Source organism: Venturia canescens, chromosome 3 (genome assembly GCF_019457755.1).
Source record: "Venturia canescens isolate UGA chromosome 3, ASM1945775v1, whole genome shotgun sequence".
Classification (NCBI taxonomy): Eukaryota; Metazoa; Arthropoda; class Insecta; order Hymenoptera; family Ichneumonidae; genus Venturia; species Venturia canescens.
The window spans coordinates 19,518,176-19,526,538 of NC_057423.1; the positions used below are offsets into that span (position 1 = coordinate 19,518,176).

At 41.6% G+C, this 8,363-nt stretch overlaps 1 long non-coding RNA gene across 1 annotated transcript; it reads left to right on the forward strand.

Annotated features, from left to right (window-relative positions):
• The first annotated feature begins 2,509 nt into the window (after positions 1 to 2,509).
• On the forward strand, positions 2,510 to 3,541 carry LOC122407885 (uncharacterized). Its single transcript, XR_006260304.1, has 3 exons — positions 2,510 to 2,537; positions 2,861 to 2,918; positions 3,465 to 3,541. It is a non-coding gene; the product is annotated as an uncharacterized lncRNA (long non-coding RNA).
• The last annotated feature ends 4,822 nt before the right edge of the window (positions 3,542 to 8,363 follow it).

Below are 8,363 nucleotides of genomic sequence, written 5' to 3' on the forward strand. Positions count from 1 at the left end.
ACAAGCCTTAGTAAATAACCGAATGAGCATCTTCCATCTCAATGTTTCAGATTTGCTCACTTGCGTCAGGCATTTTTGGTGGGTGATATATATATATACACATATATGATACACATGCAAACATATATACATATACTGTATATATAAGTTAATGTTCAAATAATATTTCATGTTACAAAAAACAAAGAGATTGCGGGAGCGCACGAAAAGTATATATATATATATATATATACATTCTCGGACGTCCGTGGCCGATCACGGCTCTCATGCACATATATATGCTTACATGCAACGCTGCCAAGTGTATCGAGCCAATTCATGGCGGTCGATCTTCTGCCATTTTCTGAGTTTTCATCGAGATTATTTTAAAAATTCTCTTCGAATGAGTCGGTGGCCCTATATTTTTATGGTCACATTGGAATCTTTATAATATAATCTATGAGGAGCAATTTTAACATAAACTATATCTAATCGATAAGGAAATGAATTCTGCAATCATAGTGTTGGCGGGATGGGTTTCTTATAAGATGCCGTGTTATATTTCTATTTTTGATCGTAAATTTCTTGACATAATGTTCGGTAACGTATTAAATCCTTTAGCCATATGAAAGTTTATCACGTAAAAATTATATAATTTAAAAATCACGAGTTCGTCTAATATCAATTGTCGCGCGACTCCTACCTTAAGGCACATCCGCGGTGCGTGACGACGCTCGCGAGACTTGGCAACAGAGTGACCTTGGCTCGACCTCTGTGCGTTGCCTCGTGCCGTCGCGAGTTGTGGCCCTCGGAATCCGCTGGCTCAGCATCGCCTGATCCCGGGTTTCGAGGAGGAATATCCTTGGGTGCGACCGGGGTGCTGACGGCGCGGGAATGTCATGCCACGACGATCGCTTTCGAGCAATTGTCGCCGTGGCTGATATTCTCGGGCCTTAGTTCCGTTTGATCTTCGCAGACATTCGGTCGTCCCCTCGGATAACTCCGTAAGTTAGCCACTCGCGGCGGTTAAGTAAACCCTGAAATAAAGGTGAAACCGCACAGAGGTCGTCAGCCTAACTTTCGATAATAACGCGAAGTGAGCAACACACTGCCCCTTCCCTCACGGACGTTCTATTGCCGAGTCTTGCAGACTCTTGTGTGCACCCCCTATCAATCTTCTCTTACTCCTTCGTACTTTTCCGCTATTTTTCTTCGGTGTGTGTGTATGCGTGTGTAACCCCCGCGCGTCTGTTGTAACGTGGTGCTGCGGTGCGTCAGTGTGGAAAAGAAGGAGAGAATCGTCCCCTCAAAACCAGCAACTGTAAGTTCTATTTTCCGTTCATGTTTTTTGTTTCTCCCTATTTCATTACTCTCGAATAAACTTGCAATTACGAATAATAAATTATCCGACTTATATCACCACCTTGAGCGTGCCCGTCAACTCCTCCCGGGGCCCGTACGGGACCACATAGGCGATCCTAACATCTCAGAAAACCCTACGCTTCACGTAGGTTGGTGGCAGCATTAAATATCGATTATTTGTCGTCTGGAATAATAACAATTACGTTCGTTCCTTCTGGACGTAACACATCCAAACATTGAGCTATTACCGGTGCAACGGCTCGTTCCCACGTCATCTTTTTTAATTTTATTTGACACTCCGCCGTTGATACCTGTAATAATTTGATTCTTCTATTAGTTTTCGTTAAAAATTCAAGAAATGACTTTCGTATAACCTATATACGGAGATACATAGGTTATACAAATGTCAAAAATCTTCATTTCGAAAACTGTTTTTCCGATGACAACACAAAATAAAACTTTCTCAAAACTTGACAGAACACGATACCGATTGTTTTCACGCACTTTTATATTCACGCACTTTTTATTTATTTTACGATTTTCGTGTCGAACTCCGTATATCACGAATCGGTAATGTTTGTATCTCGCCGGTAGCGCCATCGGCAGTGTCCCATGACAATTAAGTTTCGGAATCGAAAACTGTGAAAAAATTAACGTGGGTACCAAATATTATTTATATTGTGAAACAACTCTGGAAAAAATGCTAAAAAATATAAAGCCGATTATTTTTGATTGATTAAAATGAGAAATAAAAGTGAAGAAAGTTTCATAGCGACGCGCATTGCTTTTTTGGCGCCGGTACAAAGATTTGGTTTTTCGAGGTTGTCAACCCTGCGTGTTGTGAGAGCGGCAAATCACCATTCATCATTCTCCAGTATCGCTACGACCAGCGAAACAATGCTACGAGGCTGTAAGTAATTTTGATAATAGTACATTATAACACTAGAACGAAAAAGATCTTTCGTATGCGTGTTATACGAAATTTTATATTACGAGGTGTGGAAATGGGGTTTTGTGTACGCGAAGCGTTCGCAAAAGCGTCCATTTACGTACCGCGTGATATAAAATTCTTAAAATTCGTTTTGTTCATTCTCATGACGAATAATCCATTCTTTTACATTTCAGCAGCGAAGACAAAAGGAGCAACTCCGAACTTTAAAGGAGCAGCAACAAAGCGGGGCGGAAAAAAAAATTTGGTAAGTACATTTTTACTCGTATATGCGCTCTAATGTGAGTTGCACGCTATTCTATTGTTATCAGAGAAGAGCGTGTAACATATATTTTTCTTGGAATACGAGGAATTCTGGGGTAAACCGTGTATATGTTTACCGGTTATCTTACTCGTACTCGCGCAATAGACGTGCTTCGATACAATGTATCGAGCGCGAAGGACGAGCAGTGGGTAAATTATTGTGTTTATGGGCACACTTATACCCAAGTTCGTCCAAATGCGCATAGAAATATTATCGCTCTTGTGAATTACATATTTTTCAATTTATCTGTTTGTTTTCTGTTACAGGTTACGAGTGATAAAAAAAGTCATGGTAAACGGAGAAGATCGACCAACATTTGCACAGGTAAGGAAAGTCATTGTGTATTTATTTTTTATATCTCATTTCATAATCTTTCTCTCTTACTCTCTATCTTTTTCTCTTGTCTTATTCCAACTTCTTTTATTCTTGATTTAATTTATTGGGCTAATCTTTCTCTCTCTCCCTCTCAGTTTTCGATATTTTGATTGTTTCCAATTCACTTTCTCTCTCTCTCTCTCTCTCTCTCTCTCTTCCCTTCCTCTTCTCTCTCCACTCGAAACGTTGTCGAGATGTTAGTTTTCTCACTTTAACATTTTTTTCTGTCTTACTCTTTTCTCTTATTCTTTTAATTTTTTTTATCACAAGGTGTCCGCTCGACATGGGGCAACTCGAGCTGAAAACCTGATTTTCATTTACTGAACCGTGCGTTTTTTCCTCTTGCTCCTCCTTTGATTTTTGACAGGTAGATTCTTTTCGTTTCTCTTCTCTCTTTCTTTTCCCATCTCTCTTCTGTTTCTGTCCTTTCCCTGTATTGTCGTTATTATGAATTTTGATATTTTCTAATTACTTATTTATTACATGTATTTTCAGGTTGTTGCTGTCAGAGAAAACACCGCAATGAAAGACGAAACTGGAGCAGTGCCGATTGAAAAATTGTAACAGCGACAAATACAGGTGAGACTGCTCCTGCTCTTTATCTTTCTTTTGTATCACTCTTCTGAAAAGAAACCTTCCTCTTTCCTTCCTCCTCTCTTTACTCAAACTTAATTCTAGTTTTTTTATTTTTGATTTATATTTTTTACTTCTATTCCTTTAATTCTTTTTCTTTTCTTCACCTTCTTTTATTCAACTGAAACGTTTTCCTTTTTTCTCCCTCCTGCTTTCCTTTTTCAATAGACATCGCTGTATCGAATTATGCTTCTTCTTTCCCTCCCTCTTCTTTCTTTCAAGAATATTTTATCCCTTAAGTTTGTCGATTCTCTCTCTCGCTCTCTCTCTCTCTCTCTCTCTCTCTGCCCCAGTGGCAATATTATCTGTCGACTCGCTAGTTTTCCGCATAATGACCACGTTTTCTCCTTGGTGCCTGTAACTTTGGCCCAAGTCTCAAAACTGATTATTAACATTTCGTCCTCTTCGCTGTCACCTGGCCCTCATGGTATATCCTGTTTCAGCGTTAAAAAATCTGCTCCTGTAATTATTGAGTTTCTGGTGAGAATTTTCAATCATTCTATTGCTACGGGATACTTCCCTCTACTTTGGAAGCGTGCGTTTATTCGCCCATTGCTCAAATGTAAAAACCCGGCTTCACCATCAGATATACGCCCCATCGCAAATCTTTCTGAATTCTCTAAGTTATTAGAACGGGCAATCGCAGGCCAAGTTATGTCCTATCTTGAATGCCACAACCTACTTGACCCAATGCAATCGGCGTATAGGCAAGGTTTTAGTACCTAAACGGCCTTATTAAAGATTTTACAGGATGTGCGTAAAGCAATAGACAATGGGAAATCGTTAATTCTTGTGCTTTTTGATTTTAGTAAGGCATTTGATAAGGTATCACATGCAATTCTTCTTGCCAAATTAAAGGCACTTGGCTGGGATGAGGGGGCTTTAATGTTTTTTCAGTCTTATCTCACAAACCGCTCTCAAACTGTCATCGATGAACGTGGCCAGTGCTCAAGCTGGCTGGAAACTGACTTGGGTGTTCCGCAGGAATCAGTACTAGGACCATTCTATTCTCTATCTTCATCAACGATATCGCGAGTAGATTGAAATTGACCAAGTATATAATTTATGCTGATGATACACAAATTTACCTAGAATGTGAACCCAGTGACCTCTGCACTGCTTTGAGAAAAGTTAGCCTTGATGTAAATGCAATCTTTAATTTTTCAAACGATAATGGTTTGACACTGAATATCGCCAAATCTAAGATTATAATCTTTGGTAGTCGTGAGCGCATAAAAAGGCTAAATTATGCTGAGCTTCCCGCGATAGTGGTTAATAACATTCCTTTACCGTTTGTAAACGAGGTCATGAATTTAGGAGTTATTTTAGTCTCTAATCTAACCTGCAAGAAACACATTTCATACATTGCTCGTAAAGTCCTTGCGACACTTCATAGATTAAAATTCAATCGTTGTGCTTTGTCACGTGCTCTTCGGATAAAATTGGTTGTTTCCTTGATTTTTCCACATATCGACTACTGCTATGGTGTATACCATGGTCTCACGAATGAACTTGACCGTAAATTACAAAAACTGGTCAATGCATGTATTCGATTTATCTATGGACTTCAGCCTAGCACTCATATAACACCCTATCGAGTGAAACTGTCATGGCTCTCTGTCAATAATCGTAGACTTTATTTCCTTGGAATTCGGGTGTATAAATTGCTGCGTGGAATGCTTCCGGTGTATTTGAGAGAACTTTTCGTGTTTATCCCTAGAGATTGCTCAAGTGTGCTCAGGGAGTGCTCTCGTGTTCTTTTCCAGATTCCGTCGTTCAGAACATATCGAAAGTCGTTTGGTATCAATGCAGCTTATTATTGGCACACGCTTCCTAACACCATCACAGAAGCTATGTCACTTAATGTTTTTAAAAAACGTTTATTTGAACACTTGTTAAACACCGAGATTCGTGAATTCGAACAAGCTGGTTTCTCTCTTTCTAATTTTGAGAGTTAGTTTCATGATTTTGTGAGCTAATATTACAGAATATTAATCAGAATATTTTGATATATGTTTATGTGCCGTGATGGCTTTTGGTCTTAGCTTACAGTAAATCCACGGCTCTGCTTATCACTACTACAAACTACTTCTACTACAAATGCATTTCGATAGATGCAAATTTCGATAGATGCATAACGCGACAAACAAAATGTAGCCGACACAAAACAAACGATTCAGAGAAAGTTTCACAATTTATTCGAAAGTTAGATGAATAAACCAGAGTACAGGAAGAGATACATCAGAGTGAGAGTGAATGCGATATAAAATAAAATCGGGAGGAAAAGTAATTTGCTAATGAGTCCGATCGTACAACCGTTATGTCTTGCGCCGCGACGAGGAAGATTCGCGCACGCGGGCGCGAATCCGCCGGGTGAGAACGATTAGCGATTCGCCCCGCGATCTCACAGGTGCCGTAGTTAACCGACAACCGATGCTCTGACATGGCAGGTAAAAGGTAGCCAGCAACCCGACAAGCGGGGCTGGAGGTAGTAGGCAAAAGATAGCCCACGTCAAAACGAACCGTGTTGCAGGTAATTCAAGGCAAAAGGTAGCGGCACCCGCTCGACCGAGAGGGCGGTTAGAGAATAAGATAATAGAAAAATTAACATCGAGATAGTATGAAAAAGTATTGAGATTTAGGACGCAATACCGCTCGCAAAAAGGTATCAGAAAGTGACTAAAGCGCCACACGTAGTAGGTATCGTAGAGTGAAGGCTCAGGCAAAAGAAAGGATCGAGAAATATTCAGTGCAAAAGATAGAAGGTACTGCCGTATAAACGACGCGCGACCACGCGAGCAAGAGAGACGGAACGAAAACGAAGGCGCGAACGAACAGGCCGGCGAGAGCCTCGGCGCGTGCAGGGAGAGAGAGAGAGAGAGAGAGAGCAATGTTACTGCGTGGAAGGTTCCAGCGCTTAATACCACATTACATCAGAATTGAACTCAAGATTTTCGAAATATTTGAGCGGAAAAGAATTTAATCAATTAACGCGAAGACCAAATGAAAGGTGAGTTCGGTAGTCAAGTCGAGCCACGCAAAACTGCCGTACGAAAGAATAGGCACAGGAAGTATCGGCCACAATCTCGCTCGATACTTTGGCCCCGTGCCAGACTACAACGGCCAAAAAGAAAACTCTACAAAACCCGGAACTATATTCCGAAACTCGAACGGACTCGATTTGACTAAAGAACTCGATGGAGAAAGAGAAGTGGACTTACCGAGGAACACGCTCGACGCACCAGGACCAAAAGCTCGACTTCGGGAGGGCTCGGTTGCGGACTCGCCGGGACGGTGTTCGGAAAAAGACTCATGGTGCGTGCGAGCGGTCCTCGCGATTCGGCGTTGTCCCTACCACGAGGCCCGTGCACTGCAGCGCTCACGTGCTAGGCGCGAACCCGAGCTTGAACTCTGGATTCGCGCTTTCGCGCGGGATTTTCAAACGAGGAGCGCATCCGGGCCATAATTGTTGCTACGCCTGTTGCACGATCAGATAAAAAAAACTTACTCCTCCACTGCTCTCACCTCTCCCGCTCACTTGAAACACCCCTCACTACTAGATGACCCTGATCCGGGTGTCTTTCCTCTCGGGGATTCAACGGGCAGCTCCGGAAGGCTGAGGGGAGGCCTCCCTCACGATTCCTGACGTCTAGGATGCGTGGTGGGCCCACAAAACAACCACCAGGTAAAACAGCACCTCACCTTCGGAAAACTCCCCCAGATCCCACCTGACGAGGCGCCGGTTCCCGCGGACTTTGACACCCGAATCTACGGTAGTGCGGGCGGTGCAACTCGGGGTTGCTACGGCGGGAAATACACGGGCGGCGTTCATTAGATGGCCAATGCCAGCGTATTCTTTGTGTTCTTTCAACCGCCCGCAGGTCGAGATTGTTTTTCGGTGCTCGTAGACGGTGTGGGAGGAATGGTTCTTGCGAGCGAGATCGGCCCGAACAGCCGGGAAGCAAGCCGACTAGTATTTGTCGCGAGGCCCCGGTGGTATCGACAACAACAACTCACTCCAATCTCGAACTCCACTGTCAAAACGCAACGTCATTATTACTCAAAATAGGCAAACTAAAATTCTCTTTCCACCCTGCACTCGGAGGTAAAAGGTAGTCACAGAAGGTAAGTAACGCTCGGTCGGTAATACAGGCGCATTCTAAACTAAACATAAGAGTTACGTGGCGCGGAGTCTCACTCCGAACATCGCCCGACGAGTCGAGGGGCGTCAAAATGGGCCGTAAACCCGGTCCACTGGTCGACAACGTCCGTACGAGTGGCGGGGCAGAAATGTCACGTCACAGTGTATCTCTGCTATGAATGAATGAATGATAATGTTAGTTACAGATCTGAATTTATGCTAAAAGTGTCATTTGCTTATTCGGTGGAAAATTCATTCTTCTTAGCGATGATAAACAGATGAATAGATCATTAGATTGAAATAGATTAAGTTTAAATTATTATTGATTATCAAGAAATGTTATAAATTTACTTCCATAATTACTATATGTTTCAAAATGAGAAATGCAATTAATAACTGAACAGATCGTTTGTTAAAATAGATTTTAAGTTTGAATTACTTTTGGTCATCTGAAATGCTATATATTTAAGTCTTAAGCTACCTTATGTTTTCAAAATGAGAAAAAAAAACTGAAAATCGAATATGGTCACTGAAATTGGAATAGATTTTAAGTATGAATTACTATTGGTTATGAAAAAATGATATAATTAAGTTTAATATTATCTTGTTGTTTTCAAATT